This window comes from Physella acuta, unplaced genomic scaffold (assembly GCF_028476545.2).
Source record: "Physella acuta isolate Inbredline_101_S28 unplaced genomic scaffold, ASM2847654v3 ptg000738l, whole genome shotgun sequence".
NCBI lineage: Eukaryota > Metazoa > Mollusca > Gastropoda > Physidae > Physella > Physella acuta.
This window is the reverse complement of record NW_026732256.1, coordinates 349326-362717: the sequence shown is the minus strand read 5'-3', so window position 1 is coordinate 362717 and position 13392 is coordinate 349326.

Below are 13392 nucleotides of genomic sequence, written 5' to 3'. Positions count from 1 at the left end.
AACCACAACCACAAACACCAATACAAACACAAAGAAAAAACAAACAAAAAAGCAAACGAAAACAAAAACCTAACAACAAACCCAACCACAAACACCAATACCAACAAAAAAAAAAAAAAAAAAAAAAAACGAAAAAGCAAACGGAAACAAACCAAATCCAAACGCAAAACCAACCAAAAACACAAATACAAACCCAAACAAAAAAACACAAACAAAAACGAAAAAAGAAAGAACGAAAACAAACCAAATCCAAACGCAAAACCAACCAAAAACACAAATACAAACCCAAACAAAAAAAAACACAAACAAAAACGAAAAAAGAAAGAACAAAAACGAACCAAATCAAGACGCAACCACTAACGCAAACCCACCTAAACACAAAGAAAACACTAACGCGAACATAAACGCCCGGGGCAGAATCGCCTGTTTTAGCTTAATAAACGACTATAGTACCCCAACTTATTCATAGTTTTTGCACTCACTTAAACGAACGCGCCTGTTTCAATTTAATGAACAATTATAATACTCCAAGCTTATCCGTAAAATACCTAAAACATTTGCACTTGATCAATCCCCGCTAATTATGTAATTATTTTTTTCCCAACACCAAAACAAAGTAATTAAAAAGTAAATGCTTTTCAACTAATGCAATGGTTTCATAAAGGGAAGTAATTGTGTTTTGCCTAATTTATCAAAGGGAAGTAAGCGCTATAGGACTAAATAAAAACATTATTAGAATTTTTGTAAAAGATGATATTTTTTTAAAACTTGTGTTTAATGAACATGCCGACAATTATTACTATAATTTGAAAAATGAAAATGATTTCCCAACACTTTTAATATTAATTTTTTAACTCATAAATTTAGACAACTGCGCACGATAATTGATCTAACACTTAAATCCGTAGAAATGCCAACGACAAACATATGCGTTACAGAATTGAGCTTTATATATTAGATACGTATTGTTTTAAGGGAACTAACCCCCATTCAAATACCTTTTAATTAATTACTTTACTTTTGAATCGTACACCGAGGTAAGGTGAATAGTACGTTTATTTTAAGGGAACTAACCCCATTAAAATACCCTTTAAATAATTATGTATCTAAATAAGTAGTCAATTGAATTTTCTTTTTTAGTGTACAACCGACCCAACAAGGCAACCAGTGAGCTACCTACCCATCTCTGAGGCATCCACTGAACCAAAGGATCCAGCTACATCCAACTACACCACTTCGGATCTCCACATACACCTACCTTCACGTTCAGCTTACACGTTCAATCTCATAGGTACGTTTCATTTTTAATTTTGTTTTAAGTATGTATTTTATTTTATGATTTTTATTTTATGTATTTATTTTATTTTTATTCTACAGCCACCAACCTACCCAAGCATCCACACACTAGACACCACGTCAATAATGGAAGCCGCCCAATCAACCAGCCAGCCAGCCATGACCCGCTTCACATGCGAGATCTGTGACCGGGTATTCGGCCTTAAAAAAAATTTGACACGACATCACGACTCTGTTCACGGCCGACAGAGACATTCCTGCACAACTTGCGGGAAAGTATTTACACGACTTGACAATTTGACGAATCATTATAAGAAAGCACACAACAACCAAACTATACCGAGCGACACCCCATCAGCGACCAACAGACAAACTGCACAACCCCGATACGTGACCGACACACCTACTGTCCAACTCCCAACAGCGAGCCAAACAGCTCGTACCGCGGCCAACACTAACTCCTTAAAACGACACACGACGTATGACGACATAGCTAACAACAAACGTGTAAAGACTAACAACGACAGTAACCTTAATTCACACACCACTATTTTTCCTGTAGACGACCTAAGGGGAGATGCAGTAGACTTACACCCGACCACAGACAAAGCTTCACCCACATGCCTTCTTACAGACATTCCTGACTTTATTAAACATAATCACTCCATTAACATGTTACAAAAGGATTCGAATTTAAAACCCTACACAGACAATTTTTCCTTTTTTAGATGTTTAGCCAGACATTTAGGAGCACCCTTAAAAGATCTTAGAATTCCAACATTAAATCTCGCGAAACAGTGGCAAGCGCACCAAGGTCTCGGGACCTTGGATAATTTTAGCGGGGTTAGGTTGGTCGAAATCCCCCTCTTAGAGTCCTGTTTTAGTGTAAATATTGAGATTTTTGAATTTGACGAAAACCAGATCCTTTTTCCGAAACTTAGAAGTAATGATAGGTTTAGGGAGACCATGTATCTTTTAGTTTTTCAAAATCAGTTTATGTACATTAATAATATTGGTGGGGCGGGTCACTCTTTCGCGTGTTCTGTGTGTAACAAATTATGGCCCACCGTTAAACAATTGAACAGACACGTGAAAGGGTGTAATGGGGGGAAACCCGTTGATAGGTATAAGGGAGGGGTTTATCACACACAGCAAACAATCTGGGAGTTTTTAGCGTCCTATGGGGTAGTTGTAAATAGTAACTTTGTTTATCCCTTCCGAGCAACTTATGATTTCGAATGTTATTTCGACCATACCGAGTTACCCACGTTAGGTAGAGTTACAAAAAGCGTAGCCAAACACGTGCCTTTGTCTTGCTCTGTAGCCTCAAACGTAGATAGGTTCGTCGAACCCATCTGTTTTATTTCGACTGGTGACCCTCAAGAATTAGTGACTAGAGTTATTGACAGACTCCACATAATCGCTGAGGCAGCGTATGGAATTTTGAGAAAACAGTTCGATCCTATTTTTAAGCAAATCAGGAAGCTATTTCCACCTAAAGCTAGGGGTAGTGATAATAAGTCGAACGACAAAGGGTTTGATAGGTTTCTTAGCGGTAGATTAGACGAGTATTTGCGACAAATGCCGGTTATAGGGTTTAATTCAGGAAAATATGATATAAATCTCGTTAAGCCGTATTTTATTCAGTACTTTTTAGCTTATTCAAACACAGAAGAGGGATTAGAGGAGGGACCTAGAGCTAGTTGTAACGATGACGAAGACGACGTAGAAGATAAACAAACACCGTTTAAATATGTAGTTAAAAGAAATAATAATTTTATGTGTATAGCAACAAATAAATTAAAGTTCTTAGATATAGTTAATTATCTAGCACCGGGGTTTAGCTATAGTAAATACCTCGCCGCGTATAATGTTAAAGAGACCAAGGGATTTTTTCCGTACGAATATGTCAAAAATTTAGCCGTCTTAGATGAAACGTCTTTACCTCCGCATTCGGCCTTTTTTTCATCATTAAAAAATTGTAACATTTCAGACGAGGAGTACGCGACGTGTAGGCAAATTTGGGTAGAGAAGGGGATGCAAACTTTTAAAGATTATCTTATTTGGTATAACAATATCAATGTAAAACCGTTTATCGAAGCGCTCGAGCAGCAAACTAATTTTTACAAAAATGTAGGGGTTGATATTTTTAAAGACGCGATTTCTGTCATGGGGGTAACCTTAAAATACTTATTCAAAACACTTCCCGAAAACGTTTCTTTTTCTTTGTGTTCCGAGCGCGAATCAGAGTTACATAAAACAATCCGAAATAATATCGTAGGGGGCCCCTCCATTATTTTTCATAGACATCACGAAAAGGGTGAAACGTTCATTAGGGGGAATAGTAAAAAGAGGGTACAGGCAATTAAGGGGTACGACGCGAACGCGCTTTATTTATGGTCTTTAATGCAAAAAATGCCGACGGGATTTCCGATTATTAGAAATAGTGAGGAGGGGTTTAGACCGCGTAAAGCGAATCATTATGGGGAACAGGCCTTTCAGTGGTTATCGTGGGTTTCAAAAACAAAGGGGGTAACTTTAAAAACTGCATTTAACGGGGGCGAAGTTAGCTTAGGATCCCGCCATATAAGAGTAGACGGGTGGGACGCGAACACTCGAACCGTTTATCAGTTCCATGGCTGCCTCTTTCACGGACACCCCGACTGCCCCTTAACCAAAGACCGAACAGTAAATCCTATTAGCAGCAGACCATTGACTGAGTTATTTAAAAAGACAAACGAAATTACGAAGTACCTTACAGATACTGTTGACGTTAAAGTCGTAGAAATGTGGGAATGTGAGTGGGGGAACCAGAAAAAAATGAACCCAACTATTAAAGACTATTTAAAATCTATTGACAAATCACAAAAGACACCGACACCGACCTATGGTAAGAAATGGCCCCTGACTGAAAAACAGATCATCGATTCTGTTTTAGACGACTCGTGTTTTGGACTGATAGAATGCGACATTAAAGTACCGGATAGTTTAAGAGAACATTTTAGTGAGATGACACCAATTTTTAAAAATACGAACGTTACGCGCGACGACATCGGACCGTTTATGAGACAATACGCGATCGATAACAACTTATTAACTAGCGGTAGACGGACTTTAATCGGTAGCTTTACAGGGGAGAAAATTTTATTAGCGACCCCCCTTTTAAAGTGGTATTTAAAGCATGGGTTGGTAGTCAGTAAAATTTATCAAGTCGTTGAGTATAATCCGGTTTCCTGTTTTAAGACATTTGGGGATACAGTTTCAGACGCGCGAAGAAAGGGGGACATAGACGACAAATACGCAATAACTAGTGAAACAATGAAATTGTTAGGAAACGCGGCATACGGTAAAACTTTGACGGATAAAACACGACATGCGGACATGACCTACTGTAGTGATAGGGATATAGGGGATTGTATTAATAATCCACGATTTAAAAAAATGACAAAACTTACCGACGCTGTTTACGAAGTAGAAACGTTAAAAAAGAAAATAGTTTGGGATCTCCCTCTTCAGATAGGCTTTTTCGTTTATCAGTACGCGAAACTTAGAATGTTAGAATTTTATTATGACTTTATAGACAAATATATAGATAGAACCGACTTTCAGCTATGTGAGATGGACACGGACAGTTTATACTTAGCCTTAAGTACCGATGACTTGTTAAAAGCCGTTAGACCGGGACTAGAACACGAGTTTTTTGACATTTACGACAAATGGTTCCCCTCAGAAGTATGCGACTCACATAGACCACAATTTATAAGCGGCAAAGGCACGGTAGATACTCATTGTCAGGAATGTAGGGCTAGGAAAATTTATGAAAAGAGAACACCGGGGTTATTTAAATTAGAATATGAAGGGGATGGGATGGTATCTTTATGTAGTAAGACGTACCACTGTTTTGGCGACTATAATAAAACATCAACCAAGGGATTATCTAAAAATCACAACACACTAGGCAAAGAATCTTTCATGCAGGTCCTCACAACAAAGGAACCAAGTGGTGGGACAAACACAGGGTTCAGAGCATACAACACGGGGATATACACTTACACCCAACACAGAAACTCACTTTCTTACTTTTACATTAAAAGACAAGTAGACGCAGACAATGTCACAACATCTCCCCTAGACATATAAGAACCTTTAGTTTACCAACCATGACTTTAACGAGACTTTAATGTAAATATGTAAATAAGACAGAACCATGACGGTATGCTGATGGGGTTGTTTTTATTCAATAAAAACTTATGATATAAACGGTCTTTTTAAAATTTTTGATGTGAGTTATTGTTTTGTTACTTGTCCCTGAAAGTTATGTAACTCGGTATCCTGTATAAGAGGCATGACTGAAATCAAAATCAACCATTTAAAATACTGGATCCGAGTTGGAAACCGCTCTTTACGGTATTGATCGATAGCCCACCCAGGCGTGGTATTCAGGGAATACTATAAACACCGCCGTATAAGAACCCTATACCATGTCCGGTGAATGTTTTTGTCTTCAGTGCTGTGGATGGGATTCCACTGAGAGCACGGGAATGTCGGAGCAAAGGGAAACGGGTCTTGATATTGGACCAGATGAAGTGAGATTGTATCCTGTACAGATGATCAGTACCTTTCATGAGACTAATCAAGGGGAGATGAATCTAGGTTATGCGAGAGTGTTTGTACAGCGACCTATAGGTGGAACCTTTATTGAACCCCTTGATGAGACACCACCACCACCCAACCCAGCTTCTGACAGGGACAGTGACATCAGGTTCCATGATGAGGAGGAAAGGTTGCAAACATTTTCGGGGTGTTGGTCCGACGTCTACCCGGTCGACCCTATCAGTTTGGCTAAAAATGGTTTTATCTTCATTGGACCTGGTGACCTTGTCAAGTGTATTTTCTGTTTGAATACGTTGAGGGGTTGGGAAACGGGTGATGTGGTAGAAGAAGAACATCGACGCTATTATCCAGACTGTCCTTTTGTACGGGCTGCACATTCACACACACACACACACACACACACACACACACACACACACACACACACACACAATCAGGAGTTGTTTTAAGTAAATAAAATTTTTATATACATTTAAATGCTCTTTTGTGATTAATTGTAATAGCTGATTAAAAGGTGTGACAACTTTCCCATCCAACTTTGAAATCCTACGCAGTCAAAACATCGGTGTCAGTTATACACCGCAAACCAAACTTTTTTCACTCAAACCAAAAAGCTCTCACATACACACACACACACACACACACACACACCATCACAAAACGAACTGGTAAAGACAAAAACAATATTACATCGGGAAAACTTCACCGACCCTAGTATAAATTCTATCCGCAACAACTCCAAGACATGAATGGACAGAGTTTGAAACATGCGTCGGTGAAAACTTCACCGACCTTAGTATGAACTCGACTGCCAACAATTCCTAAACATGCATGTAACAACTTTGAAACCTACCTAGGTGAAAACTTCACCGAGCCTAGTATACATTCTACCCACAACAATTCCAAGAACATGTATGTACCAACATGCCTCGGTGTTAACAAAACTCCCTCGACTCTAGAGTAAACTCTACCCCTAACAATTCCTAAACATACATGGTCTAGCTTCGAACCCTGCCTCGGTGAAAACTTCACCGACCCTAGTATAGACTCTACACCAACCCCTTCCAAAACATCGTGTACCAACATCACTCGGTGAAAACTTCACCGAGCCTAGTATGAACACGGCCCACCCCAATTCGTAAAACATGCCTGTATCAACTTTGTAACCTGCCTCGGTGAAAACTTCACCGACCCTAGTTTGAAACCTACCAACTCCAAAGCATGCATGTAACAACTTTGAACCAAGCCATGGTGAAACCAAAACCATACCACCCTAGTATAAACTCTACACCTAGCAATTCTTAAACATGTATGGTTCGAGTTCAAAACCAACCTCGGTGAAAACTTCACCGACCCTCGTATAAACTCTACACCAACCAACAACAAAACATTGCCTCGGTGAAAACCAAAAACCTATGATACTGTCCGTATAACTGTTAGTGAAAAGCACGGGATCCAACCGGGGGGAAAAATCGATTAACGTGGTAACAGGTGTTCCCACACTTAACGCTGGCTTCGCGGAGAGACACTTAGCTCTTTCAATTAAACGCGGGACCCCTGCTGTGTGACCAAATTAATTAGGTGTGATGGCCTGTGGGTGCGATCAATACATTCCCATTAAAAAACGAGGAGCGCGTGTCAAAAACAAAGGATCGCGGATCGCTAAGTAACAGATGTGATTAAATGAATGTTCTATGTTTGTAACGTTCGTTGTGGTGGAGAATTTAACCTGTTTTTTGTACACGGTCGTTGTAGGGGAGAATTTAAAACACCATGCAACAAAGAAAAGAAATATATCAAATAAATAAATTAAACAAAGTAATTAAAATCAAACTAATTAAAATGAATTAAACCAAACAAATAAACAACAAGTAAACAACAATTAAAAATAAAATTTAAAAACAAACAAATAATCAAATTACGTAACTCGTTAATAAAAAAAAAAAAAAAAAAAAAAAAAAAAAAAAAAAATTAATTAAAATTACAAAATTAAATTCAAACTCATTAAAAAAAAACTCATTAAAATTACGTAACTAGTTAATAAAAAAAAAAAAAAAAAAAAAAAAAAAAAAAAATTAATTAAAATTAAAAATTAAAATTTAAAAAATTAAACTTTAAAAAATACAAAGTAATTAAAATCAAATTACGTAACTAATTAAAAATTAAAAATTTTAAAAATAATTAAAAATGAAACAAATAATCAAATTACGTAACTCGTCAATAAAAAATTAATTAAAACTTAAAAATTAAATTCAAACTAATTAAAAAACTCATTAAAATTACGTAACTAGGTCAAAAATTAATTAAAATTTAAAACTAATTTAAAAACTCGTTAAAATTACGTAATTAGGTCACCGATTACGTCACAAGGTCACCGGTGGTGACCTACTGACCTACTCCCTCACCTGCTCACCCACTCTAGGGTGGGTGAGTATTTTACTATATGCCTTTGCGCCTGCGGCTCCTTCACCCTCACCCACCTGCTCACCCAGGTGGGTGAGTATTTTACTATATGTCATTGCGCCTGCGGCTCCTTCACCCTGCGCCTGCTCCTTCACCCTCACCCACCCTCACCCCGCTGGGTGAGTATTTTACTATATCTCATTGTCCCGCCGGCTCCTTCACCCTCCGCCAGGTGGGTGAGTATTTTACTATATATCCTTTGTTCCGCATCCTGCTCCTGCTCCTGCTCCTGCTCCTGCTCATCCATGGCTCCTTCACCCATACGACCCAAAAGGGACCTAATATACTACTCCCGACTTATTGGCTCCCGTCAAATGGGCTCCCGTCATATTAACTTGCGACAAATAGGCTCAGGGCATATTGGCTCCCGACATATTGGCCCACGACATAAGGGCTCAAGACAAATGGGCTCCCGGCAAATGGGCTCACGACATTTTGGCTACCGACAAATGGGCTCCCGACATATTGGCTCCCGGCAATTGGGCTCCCGACATATTGGCTTTTGACAAAATGACTCCCGACATATTGGCTCCAGAAAAATGAATGATATGACCACTATTGGCATAAAAGTAACCATTGTGTCCTACCCCCAATACCACTATCACCTCTTTTTAATGCCCGAATGAAATTGTTTTTCATGAACCAACATTTATTCACAAACAAATCGAGCCCTTAACAGCTAAATTCCACCAATTCTAAAGTTTTGATAATGTTTAATTTACAACAGAAAAGATCTGTTGCTTAAAAGCGAGCACAGAAGAGTAAATGTATGATTTACATGATGTTAACATGATAACAGCATTTTGTTTTGATAACCTACAAGCATATTGCAGTTAGGAAGGTACAGCGTGGACCCTTCTCCCCACACACTGAGTTGGAACAGCCTATAACCGACTCAATTATGGATGTCATAGATAGATGACCCTTAAATTAAAACATACTATATTTTATAATAGATAAACTAATATAAAAATAAGGCCTGCCGAACAAGAGATGCATACGTTGTGTTACATAAGAGTGTTGGATAAGCTAACTCTAAAGAATATTGATGAAGGGGTCCCACTGGCAGGTGTCATATTCAATGAGACCGCTTTGCCGGGAGACTTAGTCTCTACAGAAACGGTATTGTCAGTGCAGTGGCGTAGCTAGGATTTTTGGGCCCCTATGCAAAAATTATCAGTGGGCAACTTCGACAGCTGTTAGGCCAGTGGCGTGGCTAGGTCGGGTCTCACCCGGTGCGGCACTTCGTATTGTCACCCCCTCCCAGGAAACAAAGCATATATATATATATATATATATATATATATATATATATATATATATATATATATATATATATATATATATATATATATATATATATATATATATATATATATATATGTGTGTGTGTGTGTGTGTGTGTGTCGGCCTACATAGGTCTAAAATTTATATATTTGCCACATACTGGTACACGTACGTGTTTAAGCTTTAATCACTGCAGACTTAATATTAATGATGTTTATCTACAGTCTGTTTATAATACAGTTGGATGTAGCATTGTTTTCTTTATAGTTTACGTTTACGTCGTGGTGTCCCCCCCCCCCCCCCTCATGATATAATTTTCGATTTGTACTTAGAAGACTATTTAACTTTAACTAATGGATCTGGAAAAATGGCATTTCATTCTATAAATTTTACAATTTTTTGCCTTTGGTGTCACCCCCATAAATGGTATCACCCGTTGCGGTCCGCACCCCCCGCCCCGCCTTCGCTACGCCTCTGCGTTAGGCTACAGAGGAGTTAAACGAAGAGATCAACTTCTACTTACGCTGGATATTTTTTAATATATAAATAATCTGAAGGCAACATTTTGTATTTTATATGTCCTGATTATGTATTTATACTATATTATTATGATTGCCTACTACTGCTAAAAAGTTTATTTATAGGCTGATTCTCTCAATGTCTTGCACGACAAAGTGGTATCGCCTGTAGTGTTATTATAACGATTGGGCTCTGTTTGACCCACAAACACTGAATCCCACTGCCGAAACGGTGGGGGGGGGGGGGGGGGCTTTTACGAACTTTTAACCTTTTTCTTTTTTAAAATTATTTATATGTAGCAAATATTAAAATTCCATTGTAAAAGTTTTAATTTTTTATGAGGGAAAAGGGCCCCTATGTGCCTTGGGCCCCCATGCCTTGCTTACGCTAGCTTTACGGTAGCTACGCCACTGTGTCAGTGGTTGTTTTGTCTGGAGCCAAATTGACAGGAGCCTTTTTGTCGGGAGCCAAAATGACGCTAGCCTATTTGTCGGGAGTCGTAATGACGGGGGCCGTTTTGTGGAAAAAACTAAATGACGGGAGACTATATGTCGGGAGCCAAAATGACGGGAGCCTATTTGTCAGGAGCCTTATTGACTGGAGCCCTTTTGTCGGGAGCCTATATAACGGGAGCCTGTTTGTCGGTAGCCTAAATGACGGGAGCCTATTTGTCGGGAGCCTATATGATGGGGGTCCATATGTCGCTGGCTTTTTTGACGGGGCCGATTTGACGGGGTCGTTTTGACGGGGTCGTTTTGTCGGAATCGTTTTGACGGGGCCGTTTTGTCATTGGCCGTTTTGACGCCGCACGTTTTTACGCACATCAGACTAATTGATGTGTTTTAAGCACCACTATACGTAAATACATTGATTTTCAAGGTTTAAAGTGTAGATTTGTTTTTTTACTTTTTCGTATTGATGAAGTATTGACAGTTTTCGCAGATTTACACTTTCACACTTTATTATACACTTAACATAAAGGTGGAATAGTAATTGTGCAGATAAGCTAAATAGAGATTTTAAAACGTTTTGAAATCCTTTCAGATCGGAAAACCTTCGTTTTGAGTACTGTTTCAGTTACGTTAATAAAATGTTATATGCAAGTAATTTCATAATATTTTTAGCTCTTAATCGATTTTTAAGTATTTATCAGTAACCGCAGGTGGTATAAACTCTACTTCCATTTTTTTTTAAAAACCCGAAAACTAGTTTTAGTTAGGTAGACGAAATTTAATTTTATTAAGTTGTATGTAGAGTATTCTATAAGCTCTTGGAACGATTTACGGTTATCGGAAGTGTTACTTTTCTCTATATCAGTGTGAAAAATTTAACGTCAATTTAAGCAAGCAATTCAGTTCAACTTGCTTTATGTTTTAACAGTTTTTTTGTCAAAGCTACAATAAAAATTGAATTTAAACATGACTATACGTTTTTGTTTTTGTATACGTTTTTGTTTATGTTTTTTTTTTGTTTTGATGTTTGCGTTTGCTTCCATTTGCTTTTGTGTTTGCGTTACGGTCGTGATAGTTTCTCCATTTTTTTCGTCTGTGTTGGAGTTTGCGTTTACATTATGATTGCGTTTGTTTTTGTGTTGATGTTTTTCTTGTTTGTTTGGTTCTGGTTAGGAAAAAAGCAACATTTTTACTAAACTCTGCAAAGCAGGGTATATGCTGTTTAGTGAACATACATGTCATTGTCTTTTACTAAGAGGGTTTTCACTGAGGTTAATGCAGGGCAAGGCGATCGTATGCCGCTCTGACAGGGTGCTATTTGGCTCCTCAGACCTTCCCGTGAGCGCTATGGTGCCTAATTTCGATGTCATAGACTAAGAATAAATAGTCACTAAAGTCTTTTACTAACTCGACTGCTTTTTGGCGTCCGGGCCTCTCCGTGAATGATATATTGCATACTGTAGTTTAAGTTATTTAAATAGACTATGGGTAAGTTTTATAGTCGTTTACTAAGTTGAATTAGGCGTTTCTGCCGGCGCCCAAGCAGGGTGAGATTTGGCGCCCCGGGCTAGACTGTGGGAACTATTCGTTTATTTTTGCAATTGATTTGTGTTTGTGTTATACATTATCGTTTGCGTTTAGGTTTGCGTTTGAGTTTGTGTTTGTGTGTTGCGTTTGCAACAGAGTTTTTTTCTGCGATTTCGTGTGTGGTTGTTTTTTACTTTCTCGTATATACGAAGTATAAAGAAAGTCTTGTAATCGTGCAAAAAAAATATCGAAATTTTTACAAATCTCGACGTTTTACATCTCACTGATACGGAAAAACATAATTTTGCAATCTTGTCCGTATGTCTGTGTGTCTGTGTGTGTGTAAACACGATAACTTGAGTACCGTTACAGCTAGGTTGATGAAATTTCATATAAAAGTATTTTATCAAAATCGTAGATCCGTATCAACTTTTGAGTGATTTCTGATAACCGGAAGTGGTACTTTTTCTACTTTGAATTTTTCAAAAGCCTATAACTTGAGTACTATTTCAGATAGATAAATAAAATTTCACATGTAAGTAAAACATCTAATTCTCTTCGTTCTGTCAAATTTTGAGTAATTTCCGTTGACGGGAAGTACTAATTTACGCTATTTCCGATTTCTCAAAAACGCATCTAAATTTATAAAGTACTAATAATATTGCGCACCATTATGAACATCTGTATTCGGCGTTCGCTTGGTGTGCAATACTTTTTTCTATGAGATTCTATTTTATTTTCAAAAGTTTATGTATTTAAAATGGATTAAAAATCATAACTATATCCCGAGTTCCCATCCCCTGTTGTTTTATATAAGAATATTCGAGAAAGTTTAGGGGAGATCACTCCCGGTTTATGTTTTTTGCATTTACGTTTGTGTTTGAATTGAGTTTGCGTTTTCTTTTATTTTTGTGTTTGTGTTTGCGTTTTCTTTTGTGTTTATTTTTGTTCTGTCCATAGTTGGTACATTTAATAAGATTCACAGTGGCGGCGCACAAATATAGAGCTAGTATATTTATAAACACACCAAGAAGATTGGATACACCTGGGGACAGTTGGAGAGACTAGCCCTGGACAGAGACGTCTGGAAAGATCTTGTCAGCGGCCTATGTCCCAGGAGGGACGACAGGCAAACATGACATGACATGACGTATTTATAAGCATGTGTGTACGTGTGTGTATTATCGATTGCGGTACAAAAGACAGCCATTGCTAAAAATGTTTACAATATTTT